General features: G+C 40.6%; 1 protein-coding gene across 2 annotated transcripts in view; it reads right to left on the bottom strand.

Annotated features, from left to right (window-relative positions):
* Positions 1–17531, bottom strand: part of LOC307238157 (integrin beta-1-like) — a 35565-nt gene extending 18034 nt beyond the window's left edge. For both annotated transcript variants that reach the window (XM_080011037.1, XM_080011038.1), the window contains exon 1: positions 17288–17531. The gene's annotated coding sequence lies outside the window, so the exon portion shown is untranslated. The remainder of the gene's footprint in view (positions 1–17287) is intronic.
* Between the last annotated feature and the right edge of the window lie 5922 nt (positions 17532–23453).

Below are 23453 nucleotides of genomic sequence, written 5' to 3'. Positions count from 1 at the left end.
ATGTGTAGTAACAGTCTTGACATTGACCAAAGCGGGTGCTGGTTCAATTCCTGCCACTTTTAAGAGTGTAGGCCTATTTTAAATTGCACTCGAATGTCTATCTTTTTACCTTTTTATTTCTATACTTTTATTGTTCTTTGCTTCTATATAATGTATTTTATCTCCTTGTACATGAAATGTGCTGTGAAATGCCTTTCATGAGCAGCGTATCTCGCAGGAAACAGTGTCAAAATCAAATAATCAGTAACCAAGTGACAAACAGAACTGAGAGTGGGAAGGTTTTATCCTTAGCAAGACACTTAAATATCAGTGACCTGACAGGGAAGAAGCATGGCCGACGCTCTAAGAACCAGCATTCCTAGGATTCTGGGGTCTTTGCAGCCAAAAAAACCCAGACGGGATCACAACAGCTCCGTAACCGAAAACGCAGAAGCAGAGGTGTGTGTGTGTGTGTGTGTGTGTGTGTGTGTGTGTGGTTGCGCGTGTGTGTGTGAGAGCATTTGTGCGACTGCTCCATATTTGGTCAAGCAATTTCATGCCTTCTTCTCGGTCTGCAATGTTCCCCGCACCCACCATGACACACTTCCTGTGACTGGCTGCCCAACCCTCAAAGCCAGCGACTCATACTGTCTCTCAACCCCCCCCCCCCCCCCCCCCCCCGGCTCTCTGACCCGGTAATATATATAAACCAAGTGAAGCGGGGTCGACGTTGGCAAAGTCCACAGTCGAGCAGTGAACTAAAAGAAACGCGCCTCGGTGCCGTCCCGAGCGCTTTCTTAGTTTAAACCGGGCGAGAAAAGTTAAACATTACCGCCAAACCAGCGATCCCCCACGTCCTCCCCAGTGTGAGAACGCCGCACATTCTTCGACATAAATCCACCAGCGCATACCGCCGCAGCGCTGCGGGTCAGGGGGTGCAAGCTTGTAGGGAAAAAAACACATCCTGCGAGGCCTGCGCTAATGGCCGTCTCTAATTTGAGCGCTCCCAAGAGCTTCGGCGATATATACAAACCAAAGAGCATGATGGGACGGGTGATCTCACGGGCCAACAGCATGAGACGGCCATCAAGACCCGGTAAATCTACGGCAGTATGAGACGCAAACATTGAACGCACGGTTGTGTGACGCGGTGGTCCGAAAACATCTCCAAGAATATAACTTAATATAACGCGTCAAGGCACGGAACACTAAGGTTTTGGACTACGTGCGAGCATCTTCGCAGGTACTGATGCACACACATATATAAATCAGACTTGAGTAAGCATCAGTAAACTATCAGTATACACATAAATATAAGATGTGATACATATAAAAGTAAATATGAAAGCTTATCATGAGGGCTTCATGGACTGAACTGGGCGGGGCTTCACTAAACAAACCAGAACAGAAGTCAGTCACATCCTACTATTGTTGGACAACAATGTAAAAAGACAGATAATGTACAGCAAAAAATACAAATAAAGAAGGCAAAGACAGGACGACAAAACTGAAACACACTGAGGCAAGTATGAGATCAAAAAATAACTAAATTAGAACTATTCAACATGGAGGTACGAAAGATGTGTTCCAAGACTCGCAAAAACCTGGGACACTGACGATGAAGGAGATCTGAAAAAACCTCTTGTACATCGTGTCGTCACGTACACGTCACACTGCAATGACTTCTGGGAGATTCGCCATCTTTGTAGCTGCAGGCGCATTGTATCCGTGTGTAACTCGGTAGCAGCATTTCTTTTAGGATTGCGCTTGTGGTCATTGTTTGGTATTTATTCTATCTATGCAATTAAATTAAAGTCAGCGTAGAGATGGCTGCAGATATTCCTCTAGAATCACATTCAAATAATTTGAATATATTCTAATTTTTAATGCTTAAATGTACTACTGGGGGGTTTACACACACAGTTCCGCATCTCCAATCAGAGCGACCTTTCCTCCAAACAAAGCAAATAAAAACACTAGATGTATTCAGTTTACTCCGTTTCCTACTGCTGCTCTGCTGCGGAGCGAATCGCAGATCACTCCTGTAAAACGCCCGAGTTCCCACGGCCCGGTGGCAAATGCCCCGCGGCCTGGCACGATGTGCGTGCCGGTGGTTGGGAACCTCTGCCCTAGAGGACATTCCGTCGGTGATGGTCGGGTTCATTTCCCACTGTCATCGCCACATCAGTGGATTTACTGGACATTCTGGTCAAAGGCTCAACACTCTCCCATGTACACACAGTGAAACGCTGTCGTGCGTCTCCGCTGGCGTGGACCTGGCACACCCTCACTTCCCTCTAATGTGCGTTCACTTTCCAACGAACTGGATGAATTCATATTGAACTTTATTGCCCATGTTAGTCAAAACATTTATAATAAATTATTTATTTATGTGTTTGTTTATTTAAAAATAGTAATAATCAGTGGCGATAGTGGCGCCGCCCCTAGCGGTCGCCTGCGCCGGCGCTCCGGTTTCTTTCTTACTCTTTAGTATTTTTTTCCTTTTTTTATCACAATGTTCGCCAGAAAAACATCAACAATTAACTCATACGGCCGCGATGCACTCATGGATATAAAAATTTCCCTAAACGAACAACTTTGGGACTTTTTATCCGTGGGAGCAGAGTGGCCGGCGGAAATCCTACGCGGGAACACTCGCAACAACAACTACAACAACAAAAATGGAGTCGCTGTTCCACGAGCCGGCCCACGGAGGAAGCACCGTGGTAAACGAGGCGGCATTCGGGTCAGAATGAGGACGCAACCTTACCGTCCACCTCTGCCAAGCATACTTCTTGCTAACGTCCAGTCCCTGGAGAACAAGATGGATGAACTTCGAGCGAGGATTCAATTCCAGCGTGACACGAGGAACTGTTGCGTCCTCTGCCTGACGGAAACATGGCTGACCCCACTGGTGCCGGATGAAGCCATACGTCCAGCCGAGGCCTTCTCCGTGTTCCGCGGCGACAGAACGGGAGAGTCGGGGAAATCCAAAGGTGGAGGCGTCTGCCTAATGGTAAACAACCGCTGGTGTAACGCCAACAACACCAAATTCCTCTCCCACTCCTGCTCGCCGAACCTGGAACAGCTGACCATACTATGCCTTCCATTTTATCTCCCCCGGGAATTCAGCACGGTCATCATTACAGCCGTTTATATCCCACCGCAAGCGGACACCGACGCAGCTCTGTCGGTTCTGCACGATGTGTTGTGCGGATTTCAGAACAGACATCCCGACGCGGCTGTGGTGGTGACTGGGGACTTTAACAGGGCCAACCTGAAAAAAGTTCTGCCGAATTTCCACCAACACATCACGTGTGCCACCAGGGGAGACAGAACTCTGGACCATTGTTACACTCCTTACAAGAACGGATACAAGCCCGTCTCGCTCCCTGCTTTCGGGAAATCAGATCACGCCGCGATAAATCCATCCGCTGCGCTCTGAATGCGCGCACGGCCGCTTACAACGACGGACTTGTATCTGGTAACATGGACAACTACAAAGCGGCGTCGTACAATCTGCGGAGGACGGTGAGGGACGCCAAACGGACGTACAGAGACACCGTGGAGCTGCAGATGGAGCGGGGGGACACAAGACGCTTGTGGCAGGGGCTGCGAACAATAACAAACTACAAGAGCAGCTCCTCCCCAGCCACGAGTGTGGACGCCTCCCTGGCCAACCAACTGAACTCCTTTTATGCGCGGTTCGAGTCTGGCAGCAGCACCGCTAGCTCGCCGGCTAATTGGAGCTACACCGCTGGGGACGAGCGCGCACTCTCAGTGTCCGTGCACGAGGTCAGGAGGGCTCTGATGCGGGTGAACACCAGGAAAGCTGCGGGTCCAGATGGCATATCTGGGCGAGTACTGAAGACCTGTGCTAACCAGCTAGCTCCGGTGTTCACCACAATATTCAACATCTCCCTGGCTGAATCAGGGGTCCCATCCTGTTTCAAGAGGTCCACCGTCGTTCCTGTCCCGAAGATCGCCTCTCCAACCTGCCTGAATGACTACCGTCCGGTGGCCCTCACCTCGGTGGTCATGAAGTGTTTCGAGAGGCTGATTAAGGATTACATCTGCGCCTCCCTCCCCCGCACCTTGGACCCGTTGCAGTTCGCGTACCGGCAGAACAGATCCACGGATGACGCGGTCTCTCAGGTACTGCACACCACGCTCACGCACCTGGATGGCCAGAAGGGGGCCTATGTGAGATTGCTGTTCATTGATTATAGTTCAGCTTTCAACACCATAGTCCCCACCAGACTGGCTGTCAAGTTGTTGGAGCTAGGATTGAATGCTCCGCTGTGCACCTGGATCCTGGACTTCCTCACAGGCCGCCCCCAGGTGGTCAAGGTGGGGAAGTACATGTCAAGCTCCCTCACCCTGAATACAGGATCCCCCCAGGGCTGCGTCCTCAGCCCCCTACTGTACTCCCTGTACACACATGACTGTGTGGCCAGGTCCAGCTCCAACACCATCATCAAGTTTGCTGACGACACTGTGGTCGTGGGCCTGATCACCGACTGCGATGAGAAGGCCTACCGCGAGGAGGTGGCTGACCTGTCACTCTGGTGCCAGGACAACAGCCTCCACCTGAACGTCAGCAAAACCAAGGAGCTGATTGTGGACTTTAGGCGTGGATCACAATCGAGGACGCACGCGCCGTTGTGGATTAATGGGACTTCTGTCGATAGGGTGAGCAGCTTCAGATATCTGGGAGTCCACATCACAGAGGACTTAACATGGACTGTTCACACAGACACTCTGGTGAGAAAGGCGAGGCAGCGTCTCTACCACCTCAGGCAGCTGAGGAAATTCCGGGTCTCGGTGAGGATCCTCAAGTCCTTCTACTCTGGAGCAGTGGAGAGCATCCTGACAGGCAACATCACTGCCTGGTTTGGGAACTGTACTGCCCAGGACAGGCGGGCCCTGCAGAGGGTGGTGCGTTCAGCTGAACGTACCACTGGAACTACCCTCCCCCCCTTGCAGGAGTTATACACCAGGAGGTGTAGTAGCAGAGCCCGTAGGATCATGAAGGATCCTCATCACCCCAACAACGGACTGTTTCAGCTGCTGCGGTCAGGCAAGCGCCTCCGCAGTCACGCAGCGAGAACAGAGAGACTGAGACGGAGTTTCTTCCCTCAAGCCATCAGAACTGTCAACGCTGACCTCACCAGGGGTCCTAACTGAGCCATGCACTAGGCTCCACTACCTACTGTACTGTATGTAGCATACTGTACCGCATACTGTATCACTGTTCAGGGTTGTTCGTGATGCCGTATTGCTGCGCCGTACTGTTGTATACTGTGCTGTATTATCCCAAACACTACCTCACACTATTCACATTCACATGCCACTTTAATTCACATGCCACTTTAAATGCACATATCTGTATATACATAGCCATATTCCTTCAACCTATTCCATTTTATTTCAATTTATTTTTTATTGTATTTTATTCTATATATTTTTTATCTTATTCTATAAGTATTCCACTTACTGTATTACGTTTTAGGAGTCAGTTAGTCGGTCTATTAGAAAGTAATTTTCTACTTTTTATTTTATTTTAGTACTTTTTCCTAGGACTTCTTGTGTGCTATCACCGGGTGCGTTGCATTACATTTCACTGCATATATGTATGGAAGTATGTATATGTATGTGACAAATAAAAATCTTGAATCTTGAATCTTGAATAATAAAAATAACAATAAAAATACACATTTGAATGGCAATGTCAGCAATTGAATAGTGACTTTTTTTTTTTTAATATTCAAATTCTATTCTTATTTTGTTCCTGCAGTCCTAATCTATACAATCAAATTACAGTGTGGAGTAGTGTATAACCTAGCAAATACACGGAATAAGCACTCACACCAACCAAGAGACACATAAAAATACCAATCAGGGCTAGAGGCAGCAAGTCCAGATCAGTAGTACATTCTTTGTTGGGGAGTTTGTGGGGATCCACATTATTATCCTGGCATATTCTAGTGTGGTTCTTTAGCACCTCCAAGCCTTTTGTCCTGTTATCATCCCTTCTCCTTTCCTCGGTCTTTATAAATCCCTTGTAAGTCGCTTTGGATAAAAGCGTCTGCTAAATGACTAAATGTAAATGTAAATGTATAAATGTATTTATTTTTTTGCATTCCCATAGTCCTTGATCACAAACAGAACTTGAACAATGTTAGAACTGCTACAACAACGATGGCCGACTCATCTACAAAACTCCCACAATGCATTAGGATGTACAAGCCCTATCGAGAGTCAAACCAGGCACCAAAAATACTTCTCTTCAGAGAGAGAAAAAAGTTCCTCTGGCTCCTCCTCAACATTCCTGAAGGCAAACTGTGTTTACAACTCTGGGTCTATCACAAACTGTGGGATTCAGATTGTCTTTACTACAGCCCACACCACAGTGGGGCACTGTAAAAAAACAACAATAAAAGCAGAATTTTAGTAAAAAAAAAAATATATATTAAAAACCTAGAGAAGACAAGTAAAATAGCTGTGTTGTTGTCGTTATCGCCCCCCCGCACTCTCATTGGCTGTAGACCGGTGCGTCACTCCCGAGTCGACCCCGACACCACCAGATATTAAACTGCTTGATATCTCCCAGCTTCTGCGAGCAGTGGCTTTGAATTTGGGGCTTTGCCTCAGCGATCTCCAAAAACCTGCCGGCGAGTGGAAAATTAAGCTCGAATCACGTAGTCTGAGGTCGGCATGAGGGGGCAGCGGTTAGTTTCTATCAAATCTTCAGGGATACGTTGTGGTTGTGCCGTTGCCGGTGGAGGTGTGATGGTTTTGTGGGTAGTAAGTTTAAGACGCCGCGCAGTTCACTGCACACTGCAGTCATAACATGATTACTTCTCTTTGGAATTTATTTTCAGTTCAGGCAGTTTGGAAGGCTTTTCAGAACAGTAGTAACAGAAAAACAAACAAACGGTTGGAGTTTTGGAGGCCGCCGCCACAGTTTCCACCACCTCTCTAACTGACAACAGCCTGGCGGACTTCAGTGCCGGAATGCCATCAATTCAAACAACTTATCTCATACTGCAATGAAAACATTATGGACGTGTTCGGATGCAACATTTTTTTAAGTATCAACCGCAAGTTTGATCTCGGTAGATTTTTAGTCGTGACTTTTTGAATCTTGGAAAAGAGTTCATTAAGTAATTAAGACTACATTTACCGTGAGCTCCATGGCCTCTTGTTATTTGCTCATTGGAATAAAACAAACGTCATCCTAATAAGAAAATGACTGCTTCTGTCCATCATTTCCTAAACGGTGAGCAGTGAGCAGCTCTGGGTTTGGGAAACTCGGCTGACTGCACAGTATGGGAATCCATGACGCACCATGGCCGGCTGCCAGGCGGTGATGGGGGATGGGGGCTTATCAGTTTCAAAGAGGGCTCTGATTCAGTCTGGGAAACAGACAGTGTGTTGAAGATGGAAATGGATCTCCACGTCACTGTGAAGGGTCACTTCAGGAGGAGATCCAACCTTTTCCATTTCACAAATGATGGAACCCATTCTGACTCCCAAACATGCTTAGCTTGTATACTACAACTGAACAACATTTCTCTGGATAGTTTAAGTCATCCTGGTACTTTTCAAATACTATAGGATACAGGCACTTTTTTTAAATGCTCAATGCTGTTTTTTTTGTTTAATTAAAATGCTTTTAAACGTTGTCTTAATCTGGTTTTAGGAGTGGAGTGAAAAAGGGTAAATGGGGCCTGAAGGCAGAGTAACTCCAAATCTCTTCTTTTGTTTGTTCCAAATCTGGCAACAAACAAAAAACTCAACACCTTTCTCCAAACTCAACATCCTTCAGTACGTCTGACTGGTCCATCTCTGGCCATCACCCCATTCCAACACCGTCAGACAGAAACTAAAGCCAGTGTAGTCCGGATGACAGACGGGTGAGCCTAATATTTGGACTGGTGGGGATAAACTCAGTGCTGAATCATGGCTTTGTATGGTCAGGTTGGAGGGAGACACTGAACAGTGCTGAGCACTTCTGAATCTCCCTAATTTGCTCTGCTGCCTTTATTATAAATAGCAGGCCAGGTTACGCAGAACCTTCTTTCCATTAAGCAACAACCAGAAACTATGATTTGGCCGTGTTACAAGTAAAGTTCCTGTAAGGAATAGAGCCACCGACGCCAGATTTTTGGGTCTGATGCCGGCCCTCATTTTGGAGAGTCCTTACCAGCCGATTACCAATGTTTTGGGCAAAGCCTGGTGCCGCAGCTCGCACCTTGTGGTATTAAAGATAAGATCATGTTCGACATGGTGCTGCGATATGATGAGGAGAATTCTGAAAAAAAAAGTCTGATCAGAGAAGAAGGTACAGAGCGGATGTGGTGGGTGGATGAGAAGAGACGCTTGCAGAAAGTAATGTTGAAAAGTTTGTCTCTTTTCAGTGAGCAGGATGAGCCGACTCCCAGAGCTCCCGAGCATTTATTTTAACTATGAAGTATTTTGTTTATATTTATTAAACTACAAAAAATATAACACCTATCATGATTTAATGTGACTGGACTCAATTAACATCCTCTAAAACAAATTAAACAATTACAATGAAAGCAAGGCATTCAATGGAAAAAAAACTATCCTATTGTTCTATGTTTCATTCTCAATACTTTTCTTGCTCCATTGTCTAACGGAGGAAGACCATTTCAATGGTTCTGTTACAATTCTCTATACCTCTAAATAGTTATTGTTTACCAGCCAAGATGCCGTTTAGCGAGAGATTTTTGGGGGGGGTGCAGGTGATCCGCCCTCTCAATGTTAACAAAATGTGCATCTCCCCCCGCCCCCCAATAAAAATGTTTTTATGTTTCCTTCACATAAATAAAGATATTTCCACCATGAATTGATGCAGAAAAGGCAGGAAATGAAGTGTTTGACGCTGAAAATTTCCTGCAATTTCCTCCATCAGATGTTGAGCCACGCTCAAGATAATTATTTAAAATCTTTGATCAAAATGAAATTCTCAAGTATTACGAGCTTTAATAACTAAAAACTAAATAACAATAACAACAACCTTAACAGAGAATAAGTTATTTAATAAAAATGAATAAATATTTCTTTCCACGTCATCCATGCTGGCATTTCAGTGGCGTGTTGTGACTCCGGATCGGCAGGCGGCGAATACTCTGGAGTAGCCACGATTGGATGTATGAAAATAGAATTGATCACCCGACCCATATGTACATTATACTGTGTATATATACTTTATTTATTGCAATTGTTACCCAATAAAAATTAATTATAGGTTTTGTACGTTAATAAAATATAATAATTATTCAAATGCCTGTTGGTTTCATCTTTTTTTAATAGGCCTAGATTTTCCATTTCGGACAAATACATTTGTCTATCAGGCAAATAAAACATCTCTGCCACTTGGCAGAAGTGGCTTAAAAGGCTTAATGTCAAGTCCTGCTTCCTGTTTAGAAACCTGTGTCCATGTTCAAACGTGACTCTAAATATAAGCGCAGAGTTCTGCGCTTATATTGGTGCGTAACTTAAAAGTTGTGTAAAACAAACAAGTACAGGATAAATAATCAATGTTTATTTTTGTTAATTATACTTATTTAAAAATAGTCACATCGGCTGCATAAACTGCCGATCCCGATGCGGTCAATAAAGTTATACAATGACCGATATATAAGCCAAACAGATATATCAGTCGGGCTCTATTGGGGAGACCTGTCTGTCTGTAGCTGCAGGCTTGTTGCTGGGATGTAAACAAAACAACTTTCTAGGACAACTTTGAAGGTATGACCTCATTACTCGAAAGCAACATGTTTAATAAAGAAAAACCAACTGTGCAATTCATAACCGGAATAGTTGATTATTTGTTTCAATAATCTATAGATTATTTGACTATCAAAATAGTCTTATTTCATTAGTTGCAGCCCTACTGAAGAACTGTAGTTTAACCTCCCGAAACACTAAAACAGATCTTAACCTAGATCTAAAATTGGACTGAAACCGACTGATGAATTTGATCAGTCAACTTTTGACCTCCGAGTCAAAACGCTGCTCAGCACATTGAGCATTTTGGCTTTTCTCTCCCATTTCATTTGCTTTTTCCTCGACAGCCTTCACACAGTCAGAAAATGTAACATTTCTTTCCTGGGAAATTCATTTTATAGCCAAGCTATAAAATGAATTATAGCTTGGCTATAATTCATTTTAAATAATTTATTTTATTTATTTAGCTCCACAAGATGGGACCACTCGGCAGACAAACGCTTTATCTGGAATCTCCCTCTTTGGCTGTAAGTAGGTGGCGGTGTTTCTCTGAAGGGGACACAGGTCTGCCATTACACGCACACAGGTCTGGGCCGGTTGATTTAAACTCCACTCTGAAGCCATGGCTTCAGGGGAAAACAGCACTCTGTCTCACTGATTCAATTCTCCAGGCATTCCACCGCTCACACATGCAGTTGCCATGTAAAGAATTCAGCCCTGGTGTGACGTCTCCACCCCCACCCCCAGCGCCTGGGTGTGACATTGTTTTGGTCAAGTTACCGTGGTCAAGTAGAGACGCGGTTAAAAGAACGGGACAGGGGATCCGCCCGGAGGCCGAGAGAACATAGGGTAGGAACATAGAAAGTTAAGGTGGAGGCACACTTAAAAAGAAGGACGGGTTTTTGACAAAAAGATGCGTTCAGAACAAGATGAGAACAAATTGACGCGGTGGTCTGGGTCCTCGCCGTGTTCTCTGCTCAAGCCCGAGCCCAACTTTGTCTTCTGTCTATTTCTCGTTCTGAGAGCTCCCCCTGTTGCAACTGGTCCATATGCTGCGGACACCAGGACAGTGGACTGCGTAATGGAGAACGATTGGTCAACTGCTCCCCGCGTGTCTCCGAGCAAAAAAATAATGCCAGTTTATTTTAGACGTATTTATTTTGAGGAGCACGGCACCCAGACGGCAGTTGGGGTAAATTAAAGCCCCGGTCACAATTTGAGGAAATACAGGGACTGTCAATAAATGACATTGAGTTTGATTTCACAATAAATATATTTTTTTCAATCTTTATATAAAGCAAAACCACTGCCAACCCCTCTCACTGTCACGGTCATGCTTCTTTCACTGCAGAGTTTTCACTGAGTTGTGACTGAGTATCCTGCTGACGGTGTTCTGGGACATGTTCTCTGGTGGTTCTAATGTCTTTTGTTCTCACGTCGTAAGTGTATCTCAAGCTTTAATCTGGCTGCTGAACCTGTAGATTTGTAAATCAGAAATTGGTGCACATTTTTAAATGCCCCCTTTAGTTTTATCTGCAAAGAACATCCAAGTTACCCAAAGGATTCCTACAGACACAATGGTTTGTTTGTTTTTTAACCCCTGAGGAGTATTGCTATCTGTACCTGCCAGTGTCAATTTTATCCTGATGCATTTGAAGAACCTTCATAAGCAAATGATCAGTGAGACCTGGCAGGTCTATATGACTCCCAGCAGTGTAGACAGGGCAGAAGAGTTTCTGACCCTTTCTCATCGCTACACATCTTCTAAATAGCAGTTTTTTCCAGCTAACCTTTTCTTGTCTGAAGAAATACAGACTTGAGGACAAAAGGCAGCATTTAAAACCTTTAAACACTGTTTTCAGTTTAGTTTAACAGTTATTCAATACTTTTGCAGCTGCAAAAGTTAACCATAATCTATGTACCTTCCATTCTAAAATGCATTCAAACTTTGTAAAAGCCATTTATTTTATGAGAAGCAAACTATTTGATGCACCTTAAAAGGGAATCTGAGACATTTAAGTGTGAGGGAATTCAAATTTTGCCAAATAAATGTAACTTTTTTTTTTTTTTTTATATGTACTTTTTCCGACTAAATAACCTACAAAGCAATGAGAGTTGAAATTGTTGAACTAAAAGGTTTCCCACATGGTTGAACCTTCATAATGTGAATTTGTTTACAGGTCAAGTGGAGGTTTTTTTCTAACCTTTATCAGTTAGTTTCAAATGGCTTTGCAGAGACACACAAGGCACTCCCTGCCCTAAAGCCTGCTTAACAGCCCCATGCTGTGCCATGTAAGCACAAAATCCTCTGCACCTGAAAAGTGCTGGAATTTTATCAGCTTGTTGCGTCTACAGTCAAAGCTGAGACATTAAACACTGTCGTTGCTGAAACTCTCTCCGAAACATTTGCACATTCCTGCACAAACTTTACAGCTCTAAATTAAAAAAACAAAACCAAACAACAAAGCCTTATTTTACATATTCTTACATATTTACAGGTGGTTTTCCTATTGTTCAATTTTACATTTATGTTTCCTGCATGCACCGAACGAAGAAAAATGAAAGCAACAAAGATTCTGATTCTAACACGCCTCGTGTGAGCTGATAAAGCACAACGACCCTTATACTCAACTCATCCATTCATCACAGATGTTTTCTTTAATCGGGTAGAATCACATTTTATTCTAGATTAGGGGAAGGACAGACTCCCACGGTTCAATGTTGTACAGTTAAGATAAGTCAGCGGTTCTTAAAGTGGGATATTTGGGGAGGTGCATGGGGCATCCAAAATGACAAAGAGTTTTGATTATTTCCATTTTTTTAGTCATTCCTTGATAAGTTTTAGTTGTGTTTGAATGCTACTATGTCTGCTAGCTTTCGGAACCCTCCTTGTGCAAACAGACTGAAGAGGTTTGTGCGTCGCCTGAAAATGTTGTAAGGAAGCGTTGAAACGTCTGCAGACAGGGGATGTCGTTCGCAGACAAGTTCCCCTTTGAGATTAAGTTATATATTGAGTCATTGAGATGTATCTGGTGATCATTAGGAAATACATGAAAGGTGCGTCAACTCTGAATACTGCGTCAAATCAGAATACTTCACTGTATGTGGGAAGGTAGGGAACAACTTTTTAGACAGACAATTAAGTGATTGGTAAAAGCTAAAGCTAGCTGTTGAACACAATAAATTATGCAGGTCTACTGCCACTTCTACTCTGATCACATCTTTTCAGGAGGGATGCGTTTCTGAGACACATCTTGCTGGTGCACATATTTTACCGCTATCAACACTTTGTCTTTGAAGCATGCATGGACTTGTGGGGCAGGCTACAGTTGAAATTATACCACGAGAGGTTTGAACAGGGAAACCAGAATGTATTGCAGTTCTCCTTTCAACACAAGCAGCGGTTAACCACCCAAGCTATTTCTAACCACCTTGTGCCATGACATATTTTTGCCCCATGAGAAAGGGCATGGTAAGCTGCTCGCAGGTAGAAACGTGTGTAAATGTTCGACTGTTGCACAAGATGCAGCTAAAACATTCATGCTACAAACAAAAACTACTTATATATTGCCAGCTGCCTGTTACCGGTGGTTTACAAACTTTAATTCTACTTTGTGGTAAAATCACCCTGAATGACTCAAGAGGTTTTTGCTAAATCCCTGAGTCCCTGAATTTCCCCCTAGAATTAATAGTGATTTCTTTGTCTGGTATTTAAGCCAAACAGGGCTGTTGGATCAGAGGTGGCCCGTCTGAAGATGTTCACACAGGCGAGGCAAACTCAGAGAAACACACAGAAGGGGAGGTTGCATTCAAAACTAGCTGGCATTGTTAAACCTGGGTGGGTTATCTGTGCATTATGGGAGGAGGGTGCCCCCCTCCACGGACAGAAGTCAGCCATCCATCCAGCCAGCTGCTGTTACAAGTCAGAGCCCGCTGTCGGTCCGCAAGTCCCCAAAGAGTCTCAGCAGGACATTGCATCTATTTCCCTTCATTAGACGACGCCCAGTCGCCCCCCGCCAGACCCCAGACCCCCAGACGCTCTTTCTAAATGGACTGTGGATGGATCAGGAAGGTAAAAAGCAAGCTGCCGCTTTTAACTGCAATCACAGCTCATTCAGCGGAAGTTCAACCTACAACACCGGACTCACTGTGCTGCGGATAGAAAGCTTTTAAACCTGGATGTTAAAAAAACCTTTGTGTCCAATTGGGGGCTGTGATCTAAACTAACAGTAATGAGGCACATTACAGAGAATCTCAGTCTCTGGTAGATTATACTATTATTTATAATAGTCTGGCCGCTGTGTTTTTTCGTTCTTCTGTGGCCTCATGTCACTACAACTAATTTAAATTTAAGGACGTCATTCCGCATCTTCCAACGCAAATCACTACCAGTGAGGGTAAAACCATGCAAACTGCAAACCCTAGATTGCTGATACCATTTCAAGCCAACAGCAAAGGCAGCAGCGGAGACTTCCACAGGCCCCGGCAACATTCCTTTGGCGCTAGATTTGATCATTTAATCAGACAAGCCCACTTCCTGCATCCCCCTGGACTCTCCTGACTTGCGACTACTCAAACCAAAGTTTAGAGGTGGAAGACTTTTCTCTACACCCTGTAGACTAAAAAGTCAATCAGTGAGAAAGAGGCAGAATGAGTGAAGAAATGGTTTTATTTCCAGTCTTGGGAAAGTTACTTTTATCATGTAATTTGTGACATTACTTGTTACTTTCAGTTAAAAGTAATATGTTACTTTACAACATTACTTTCTGTGTAAGGTAATAAGTTACTTATAACACTACTTTTAAGTTACTCACCAAAATAATAAAACTTGTGTTATTTTTGCAATAGGGGAACCCTGGTAGTAAAAGGCAAATTACGTTGTACAAACGCTACCTGTGTCTTCTATATTTACTGAAACGCGATTGGAAAACAAAAAGCAGAAAGCTGCTTGGGTTCGGCTCGGTGGTCAACCCTCGCCTTATGTTGTCGCAGTGCAGGAGCAGACGGGCTAATGTTGAAATAATCCACCCAATGCGTCATTCCCCGAAGAGCCACGTTCCTCCATGTTTGTTTACGCTAGTGGTCTACCGATATGGGTTTTCATTGGCTGATGCCGATGCCGATATTTAGAGAGCAGGGTCGTCGATGGCCGATATAGAACGCCAACATCACTTGGGTTTTTTTGCATCTGATAAAACGGACGGACGGACGGTGCATGAGTGAGAGGAGGCGGGGCTATGTGGGCTCTGCAGCTTTTTCCAAATAAGAGTAAAAAATAAAAATTAAATAAAATTCTGGTCAAATACCGTCTCACCGAGATGATGACATCACCCAATCTGATAATGGCTTACAACCTGGACGGCGTTACCCACAGCTCCCTTTTCTTTTCGTAACAAAATGAGCATGTTTTCTCTGGGTGGCGTACGTCATATGGGGGAGATGAGCAGATCCCAATCTCCCCCCACAGAGATGAGACCAAACATTCCATCCTAACCAGTACCACACCACCTCCCTGCTGGACCCACTATGCAATCTCTATGACATCATTTTCCATTTCGTACTTGGACTAGAGCACGAGTCCTCTTTAATGGTGAGAGTGAGAGAGTTTTCTGGGCCTGGGGACCAAAACAGGGCGAGATATTTGGAAAGCCCGTTGTTTGGGTTAAGAGACGACAGGGTGAGGCGAGATGATTGCTGAGAGAGATTATTATTATTATTATTTATTCCTTCCCGTTAGAGTTCAACTGTCGGCAGCAACTTGAAGAGAATTTCTCTGATAACTGGGACAGGTTTGAGCAAATTTCGGGCACTCCTACTCGCTCATTGAACTGTGATGAAATGCCTTCTTGCCGCCTCACCACCAGTCATCAGAGCCAGGTCTGTCCTCTCCCGTGACTCACCTCTGGGGGGGGGGGTTTGCAACAAGGCTGTCAGGGGTCTGCGGAGCCCGGCAGCCTCGAGCACCGCACAGCAAACCGGCACCATGCCATTGTGTCCCGACACCAAAACAGTGTAACTAAGGGAAGTGACTCAGTGCTCCTGACAGCGGTCAATCTACTGAGTCTACAATTAGGAGGCCCGGCCCTTACGTGATCCTTACACATCACACTGGACCAAAGATGCATAAAGCCACTCTTCACCCGATGCCACTCTGTCCCCGTGTGATTATAAAGCAGCTTGTAACCGGAGGCGGTCTAGTAATTAAGACTCTAAAAACAACCTCATATCACTAACACGGCATGTGTTTTACTAGTTTGAAGCAGCTACCCTTCCCAGGAGCAAGCAGGCAGGCAGGCAGGCTGGCTGGTTGGTTGGTTGGTTGGCTTCTCCTGCCAATGGAATAAAACCATGGCCCCAGGCTGCGTCCTGCTCAACAGGAGGAGGATCAGCAGGGACAAGACGGGTCTTGTCGGGCGGCGTACTACTGCCCTGAACCACGGCGGAGGGCGAGGCTCGACACGAGACTCTGGCTAACCAGAGCGGCTTACTGCCTCAATCTGGTGCCAGGAATCCAAAAACCAGTTTAGAAAGCACACGGGATGGCGATAGCTCTGCGGGGGTAAATAACATTTGCTGGCTTTTTGTTTGCGTGTGTCCTTGAGTTCCTTGCAAGGCACTTCAAAATCCATTTACAACATTTATGAATAGAAAAAGTGATTAGGAAACTTCTGAAAAAGTCAGATTTAATGAACACGCACAAGATCACAGATTGAAAATCTGGATTTAGAGTAGAGTTATTATCATACTCAAGCTTTTATTAGATTTTCTGACTTGTTGCCTGATGTATTAGTCCTGTTTGGCAACTTCCCTTTGTGGATGAATGTGGTATCTGTGTTTGTTTATTCCTCGTACAACTTCTTTAGTTTTTCTTATTGGGTCTTCTCTGTGAAGCACGTTGTAACTGGGCTTCGAAAAGTGTATATTATTACTTTAAGAACCTCTCCCCTCCACCCAACAGACAAATGGACCAGAAAATAAAGTTTTGTGGGTCACAATGGCCCCATTTATGCTTCATACGGGGGAGCTAAGAAGAATAGCAGCCCTGTTTCCCCCCTGGGGATCATTTTCTCTGCCCTGTGACAATATAAAGCCACATATACTTGATTTTGGCACTAAAGTATTGATCGCAGTGAAGTGGACGGTGATCAGAGCCAAGCCTCGGCCAGTCCCCAGCCCCACTGCCATCTTTGGTGGTAAAAACGCAGCCAGGAGGCCCGACTCCTCCGTGTTCTCCACACAGACCCCACAAAGGGACTGCTCTTTCTTATTCTCTCTCTCAAAGGGGAGGGGAAGAAACCCAACGCGCTCAGACCCAACCCAAACAAATATATTTCTCATCTCCCGGCGCCGGTTCGAGAGCGTTATGAACCGACGCGGGGGCTCCCCACGGCGCGGAGCCGTTACGCCCGTTAAACCGCTGCATCCACACCCAGCAGGAACCGTCGTCCCCCCCAACGGAAAAAAAAAAAAAAAAACACCCCGCCGCCGCCACCGTCCCACGGCGGCGGTCCACATCATGTGGATTAATAGGGATTAAATTCGACCTCACCTTGTGCTTCCCGGCGTCTCGGTCACCAGCAGAGTCACAAAAACATTTGGGGCTTGGGGGGAAAATAGTCCTTTAACGCGGTGGAAGTGAAGTGCGGACGGGGCTAGCTCCACCAGACACCCGGATGCTAGCAAGGCGCCGGAAAACGGCGTTTCTCTCTGAAATAACACCCGCGGAGGGGGAATAGACGTCTTGGTTCAACTCTGCGCGGTGTTACTATAGAGCGGGCTGGGTGGGTGGGTGAAGCGGAGATAGAAGGTCCCTGTGCCGTCGCCGCTGTTGCTGCTGCCCGCGCTGCTGGTGCCGCTGCTGGTGCTGCCGCTTGGGGCGCTGCCTCCTCTCTCCCCCGCGGACGAAGCGTGAGGGATCCGGCCTGGGAAGCCCCGCCCCTCATCCCGGGAGGCCACGCCCACGCCGGAAGGGCGCTGCGGCGACACCCAACGTGTTTTAGAAAAACATCACGTAATTTAATTTACATCATGTGTTTATATTCATGTGTTTATATTCATGTGTTTATATTCATGTGTTTATATTCATGTGTTTGTATTCATGTGTTTATATTCATGTGTTTTATATTCATGTGTTTATATTCATGTGTTTATATTCATGTGTTTGTATTCATGTGTTTATATTCATGTGTTTATATTCATGTGTTTGTATTCATGTGTTTATATTCATGTGTTTATATTCATGTGTTTATATTCATGTGTTTGTATTCATGTGTTTGTATTCATGTGTTTATATTCATGTGTTTATATTCATGTGTTTGTATTCATGTGTTTATATTCATGTGTTTATATTCATGTGTTTTATATTCATGTGTTTATATTCATGTGTTTATATTCATGTGTTTTATTTTCATGTGTTTATATTCATGTGTTTTATATTCATGTGTTTATATTCATGTTTTTAAATTCATGTGTTTGTATTCATGTGTTTTATATTCATGTGTTTGTATTCATGTGTTTGTATTCATGTGTTTATATTCATGTGTTTATATTCATGTGTTTATATTCATGTGTTTGTATTCATGTGTTTATATTCATGTGTTTGTATTCATGTGTTTGTATTCATGTGTTTATATTCATGTGTTTATATTCATGTGTTTGTATTCATGTGTTTATATTCATGTGTTTATATTCATGTGTTTATATTCATGTGTTTTATATTCATGTGTTTATATTCATGTTTTTATATTCATGTGTTTGTATTCATGTGTTTTATATTCATGTGTTTATATTCATGTGTTTATATTCATGTGTTTATATTCATGTGTTTTATATTCATGTGTTTATATTCATGTGTTTATATTCATGTGTTTATATTCATGTGTTTATATTCATGTGTTTTATATTCATGTGTTTATATTCATGTTTTTAAATTCATGTGTTTGTATTCATGTGTTTTATATTCATGTGTTTATATTCATGTGTTTATATTCATGTGTTTGTATTCATGTGTTTGTATTCATGTGTTTTATATTCATGTGTTTATATTCATGTGTTTGTATTCATGTGTTTGTATTCATGTGTTTTATATTCATGTGTTTATATTCATGTGTTTTATATTCATGTGTTTATATTCATGTGTTTATATTCATGTGTTTTATATTCATGTGTTTAAATTCATGTGTTTTATATTCATGTGTTTATATTCATGTGTTTTATATTCATGTGTTTAAATTCATGTGTTTATATTCATGTGTTTTATATTCATGTGTTTAAATTCATGTGTTTATATTCATGTGTTTATATTCATGTGTTTATATTCATGTGTTTATATTCATGTGTTTGTATTCATGTGTTTATATTCATGTGTTTATATTCATGTGTTTTATATTCATGTGTTTATATTCATGTGTTTATATTCATGTGTTTTATTTTCATGTGTTTATATTCATGTGTTTTATATTCATGTGTTTATATTCATGTTTTTAAATTCATGTGTTTGTATTCATGTGTTTTATATTCATGTGTTTGTATTCATGTGTTTGTATTCATGTGTTTATATTCATGTGTTTATATTCATGTGTTTATATTCATGTGTTTGTATTCATGTGTTTATATTCATGTGTTTGTATTCATGTGTTTGTATTCATGTGTTTATATTCATGTGTTTATATTCATGTGTTTGTATTCATGTGTTTATATTCATGTGTTTATATTCATGTGTTTATATTCATGTGTTTTATATTCATGTGTTTATATTCATGTTTTTATATTCATGTGTTTGTATTCATGTGTTTTATATTCATGTGTTTATATTCATGTGTTTATATTCATGTGTTTATATTCATGTGTTTTATATTCATGTGTTTATATTCATGTGTTTATATTCATGTGTTTATATTCATGTGTTTATATTCATGTGTTTTATATTCATGTGTTTATATTCATGTTTTTAAATTCATGTGTTTGTATTCATGTGTTTTATATTCATGTGTTTATATTCATGTGTTTATATTCATGTGTTTGTATTCATGTGTTTGTATTCATGTGTTTATATTCATGTGTTTGTATTCATGTGTTTTATATTCATGTGTTTATATTCATGTGTTTGTATTCATGTGTTTGTATTCATGTGTTTTATATTCATGTGTTTATATTCATGTGTTTTATATTCATGTGTTTATATTCATGTGTTTATATTCATGTGTTTTATATTCATGTGTTTAAATTCATGTGTTTTATATTCATGTGTTTATATTCATGTGTTTTATATTCATGTGTTTAAATTCATGTGTTTATATTCATGTGTTTTATATTCATGTGTTTAAATTCATGTGTTTATATTCATGTGTTTATATTCATGTGTTTATATTCATGTGTTTATATTCATGTGTTTATATTAATGTGTTTTATATTCATGTGTTTATATTCATGTGTTTATATTCATGTGTTTATATTCATGTGTTTTATATTCATGTGTTTATATTCATGTGTTTGTATTCATGTGTTTATATTCATGTCTTTATATTCATGTGTTTTATATTCATGTGTTTATATTCATGTGTTTGTATTCATGTGTTTTATATTCATGTGTTTATATTCATGTGTTTATATTCATGTGTTTTATATTCATGTGTTTATATTCATGTGTTTATATTCATGTGTTTTATATTCATGTGTTTAAATTCATGTGTTTATATTCATGTGTTTATATTCATGTGTTTTATATTCATGTGTTTTATATTCATGTGTTTATATTCATGTGTTTTATATTCATGTGTTTATATTCATGTTTTTATATTCATCTGTTTGTATTCATGTGTTTTATATTCATGTGTTTATATTCATGTGTTTTATATTCATGTGTTTATAATCATGTGTTTATATTCATGTGTTTTATATTCATGTGTTTATATTCATGTGTTTATATTCATGTGTTTTATATTCATGTGTTTATATTCATGTGTTTATATTCATGTGTTTATATTCATGTGTTTTATATTCATGTGTTTATATTCATGTGTTTGTATTCATGTGTTTATATTCATGTGTTTATATTCATGTGTTTTATATTCATGTGTTTATATTCATGTGTTTGTATTCATGTGTTTTATATTCATGTGTTTATATTCATGTGTTTATATTCATGTGTTTTATATTCATGTGTTTATATTCATGTGTTTATATTCATGTGTTTTATATTCATGTGTTTAAATTCATGTGTTTATATTCATGTGTTTATATTCATGTGTTTTATATTCATGTGTTTTATATTCATGTGTTTATATTCATGTGTTTTATATTCATGGTTTTTTTTAAGCAGGACACATAATAATACACAAGCGGAAACTTTATTAAAAACGTGCTTGATTGAAGGCATTAATCTATATGTAAAACAATTAATCATTTTTCGAAAATTTACTTTTATAGAGAAATAATTTTGCCACAAGTAAGATTAAATTCATTCAATACATTTGCCATAACTTACATGAAAAATAAAAAATACATATTACCAATATCAAGACATTTCACTGCATATATGTATGAACATATGTATGTGAGTGTGACAAATAAACCTGTTGAATCTTGAATCAAACCAAGTCCTTGTAAACATGATCACTGTCAAAAAAAAAGAAAAAAATAACAAACATCTTCATTTGCAGAATATTAAAACAAAAAGTCTGTTTTTCTTTTCTGGACCGGTGTGGTGTCAAAAAGTGATTCCAGCTCCAACCTTGTGGCTGGAAGGTTGTTTCCGCCTCGAAGTCACGTGGCTTCCAGCTCGTATTGGACTCTTATTAGAACGCACCCTGCGGCACTTTTTGCCTGACAACAGGGTTTTGGCAGGACACCAGTACTGTTGGCATCAATATCATTTTACAACATTTTTAGGAATGAAAAACTGAAAAACGTTATCTTTTTTTTTTTATGCTTCATACGGGGGAGCTAAGAAGAATAGCAGCCCTGTTTCCCCCCTGGGGATCATTTTCTCTGCCCTGTGACAATATATAGCCACATATACTTGATTTTGGCACTAAAGTATTGATCGCAGTGAAGTGGAAGGTGATCAGAGCCAAGCCTCTGCCATCTTTGGTGGTAAAAACATCAAACAAACAAACAACACCTTGTACATGGAAAAACATAAACATAAAAACAAACAACAACATGTACATGGAAAAACATAAACACAGAAACAAACAACAACATGTACATGGAAAAACATAATAAAAACAAACAACATGTAGATGGAAAAACATAATAAAAACAGACATAATAAAAACAAACATCTACACAGAAAACATAAACATAGAAACAACAACATGTACATGGAAAAACATAAACATAGAAACAAACAACAACATGCACGTGGAAAAACATAATAGAAACAAACAACATCTACACAGAAAACATAAACATAGAAACAAACAACATTTACATGGAAAAACATAAACACAGAAACAAACAACATGTACATGGAAAAACATAATAAAAACAGACATCTACACAGAAAACATAAAAATAGAAACAACAACATGTACATGGAAAAACATAAACATAGAAACAAACAACATGTAGATGGAAAAACATAATAAAAACAGACAACATCTACACAGAAAACATAAACATAGAAACAACAACATGTACATGAAAAAACATAAACATAGAAACAAACAACAACATGCACGTGGAAAAACATAATAGAAACAAACAACATCTACACAGAAAACATAAACATAGAAACAACAACATGTACATGGAAAAACATAATAAAAACAGACATCTACACAGAAAACATAAAAATAGAAACAACAACATTTACATGGAAAAACATAAACACAGAAACAAACAACATGTACATGGAAAAACATAATAAAAACAGACATCTACACAGAAAACATAAAAATAGAAACAACAACATGTACATGGAAAAACATAAACATAGAAACAAACAACATGTAGATGGCAAAACATAATAAAAACAGACAACATCTACACAGAAAACATAAACATAGAAACAACAACATGTACATGGAAAAACATAAACATAGAAACAAACAACAACATGCACGTGGAAAAACATAATAGAAACAAACAACATCTACACAGAAAACATAAACATAGAAACAACAACATGTACATGGAAAAACATAAACATAGAAACAAACAACAACATGCACGTGGAAAAACATAATAGAAACAAACAACATCTACACAGAAAACATAAACATAGAAACAAACAACATTTACATGGAAAAACATAAACACAGAAACAAACAACATGTACATGGAAAAACATAATAAAAACAGACATCTACACAGAAAACATAAAAATAGAAACAACAACATGTACATGGAAAAACATAAACATAGAAACAAACAACATGTAGATGGAAAAACATAATAAAAACAGACAACATCTACACAGAAAACATAAACATAGAAACAACAACATGTACATGGAAAAACATAAACATAGAAACAAACAACAACATGCACGTGGAAAAACATAATAGAAACAAACAACATCTACACAGAAAACATAAACATAGAAACAACAACATGTACATGGAAAAACATAAACATAGAAACAAACAACAACATGCACGTGGAAAAACATAATAGAAACAAACAACATCTACACAGAAAACATAAACATAGAAACAACAACATGTACATGGAAAGACATAAACATCCGACGACAACATGTATTGTAAAAA

Source organism: Zeus faber, assembly GCF_960531495.2.
Source record: "Zeus faber genome assembly, chromosome: 12".
In the NCBI taxonomy this organism is placed as follows: Eukaryota; Metazoa; Chordata; class Actinopteri; order Zeiformes; family Zeidae; genus Zeus; species Zeus faber.
This window is presented reverse-complemented; position numbering and strand designations above follow the sequence as displayed.